The 2,158-nt window shown below is 77.7% G+C and overlaps 1 non-coding gene across 1 annotated transcript; it reads left to right on the top strand.

The window, feature by feature from the left end:
• The first annotated feature begins 1,861 nt into the window (after positions 1–1,861).
• LOC142028300 (5.8S ribosomal RNA) lies at positions 1,862–2,014 on the top strand. Its single transcript, XR_012649517.1, has one exon. It is a non-coding gene; the product is annotated as a 5.8S ribosomal RNA (ribosomal RNA).
• Positions 2,015–2,158: the final 144 nt, after the last annotated feature.

Genomic DNA, 2,158 nt, shown 5'->3' with positions numbered 1-2,158 from the left:
AGCGGCGAGCGGCGGTGAGGACGGGGCAGCAGGGCGCGAGCGGCGCGAGAGGAGAGGGTCCTCCGGGGTCGCGGGAGGCGTCTCCCGCGGCCCTGCCCGCACCTTGTCGGGCTGCTGCGAAGCAGCCCGGCCGGCCGCGCAGGGGAAAGGCCTCCGGGCATTCCGGGCGGGTGCGTGGCGCCGGGTGGGGCGGCGGCGGCCGTTCCCCCCCGCACCTCTCCCCACGAGGGAGCCGGGGCGGGGGGGGCGCTCTGCCGCCGCCGCCTCCTCTGGTGGGCGAGGCCCCCGCCGGGCTGTGTCCCGCGCCAGCGGGCGGCCCGAGCCACGGCTCTCCTCCCGGGCGCAGCGCCGGGCTACTGAGGGAAACCCCGGGCCCCGGGAAGGAGGACGTGGTGGTGGCGGTGGATGTCGGGCGCGCCCCCGCGGGCGGACGCTCCCCCGAGGGCGGCAGCGGGGGAGGCACCCCCGCGGGGCCTTCAGGTCGTTTCCCTCACCCCAGGGCCAGGTACCTAGCGTCCGCGCCTCCGCGGCCCTCCCTCGGCGAGCCCGGGGGTCGAAGGCCGTGGAGCCGGGCGGAGGTTTAAAGACGCGGGCGGCTCGATGCGACCCGGGGGGCGGCCGGGCGGCGTTGCCTTAAAGGGGCCGGGAGTTCCTCCCACGAAGGCCCTGGTGGGCTGCTGCCCGTGCTCATCCCGCGGGCAGCCGTGCCGGGGAGGGGTCCCGCTGCCCCCTCCTCTCCGCGGTCCGGTCTCGGTGGAGACCGCGGTGCGGTCGGCCGTAGCCGGCCTGCCTGCCTCGAAACGGGCGGCCCCGGCGTGAGCGCGGGCTCACTGCCCGGGGTGGCGGGTCCCCGCGGTGGGGGCTCGCTGGGCGGCTGCCGGGCCGCCGCGACTCCGTCGCAGCGCTGCGCCGCGCTGCGCTCCGTTCCCCCCCTCGCCCTGGCGAGCGCTCGGCGGTCTCCCGCCACTGGCTGCTGGCAAGGGCGGCACCCCGGCTGAGCGGCGGCGGCGCCGCTCGGCCTGTCGGTCGGCCGGAGGGCGCCCGGTGCCGGCCGCGGCTGTCCCGTCCCGGGCCCTGCCCGCCGCTTCCCCGTCGCGCTTCCCGGCCGCGCCGGGCAGGTGGGCGGGGGCGGGCGGGGGCACCCCACGCGCGGTCTCCGCGTGGAAACGGGGAGAGCGGGCGCTGTCCCCGGCTTAGCGCCGTCCGCCTTCCACCTGGGGCGTGCCCGTGGAAGGGGCCGAGGCGAGAAGCGGTGGCGGTGGTTCCGGGAGGGCAGCCGCTCTGGTGCGGCAGCGGGTGCCGTCCGGCAGGCCGCGGGCGGTGCGTCGCCGGCTCTGGCGGTTGCCGCCTCTTGGAGCCGCTGGCGTGGCCGCGGAGTTGCCGTCGGGACGAGCCCGGGGGAGCTGGCTGTCGTAGCGCGGCGCAGCCGGCACGGAGGCGTGCGCGGGGCCGGTGGGGCTCCCCGCTGCTGCCCCGCAGCAGCAGCAGCCGTGTCGTCCGGAGCGTGGTGGGCAGGCCGCGCGCGGTCGGGTGCATCGCTGCCTCTGCCCAGAGGCCGGGCCGAGCCCGTGCGCCTGGGCCGCCTCCGATGCGAGCAAGGCATTTCCCAGGCCGGTCGGGAGCGCGGGCTCCCCAGCCTCGCCGCTCGGAGTTTTCCGTTCCTTTCCCCCCCCCCTTTCTCTGTGTGTGCTCGTACGGTCAGCAGAGGCGCGGCTTCTCCGTCGTGCTGCGCCGTGCCCCCTCCGCGCGTGCGGAGGGGGGTGGGCGGGCGGGCGGTGGGCCATCCTCCGGAGGGGCCGCTCGCCTGTGGCGAAGCGGTCCTGGCCCCCTCGCGCGTGCGGGGCGGTGCCGAAAGCCAGACAACTCTTAGCGGTGGATCACTCGGCTCGTGCGTCGATGAAGAACGCAGCTAGCTGCGAGAATTAATGTGAATTGCAGGACACATTGATCATCGACACTTCGAACGCACTTGCGGCCCCGGGTTCCTCCCGGGGCTACGCCTGTCTGAGCGTCGCTTGACGATCAATCGCCCGTCTGTGCCGCCGCCCCTCGCCTCGCGGCGGGGCGGCGGTCGCAGCGGCGCGGCTGGGGCGCCTCGCAGGCCCGCGCGCGCGCGGCCCCGGGCCCGGGGAGTCGTTCCCCGCAGCCCGGCGGCGGC

This window comes from Buteo buteo, unplaced genomic scaffold (genome assembly GCF_964188355.1).
Source record: "Buteo buteo unplaced genomic scaffold, bButBut1.hap1.1 HAP1_SCAFFOLD_260, whole genome shotgun sequence".
Taxonomy (NCBI): Eukaryota; Metazoa; Chordata; class Aves; order Accipitriformes; family Accipitridae; genus Buteo; species Buteo buteo.
This window is presented reverse-complemented; position numbering and strand designations above follow the sequence as displayed.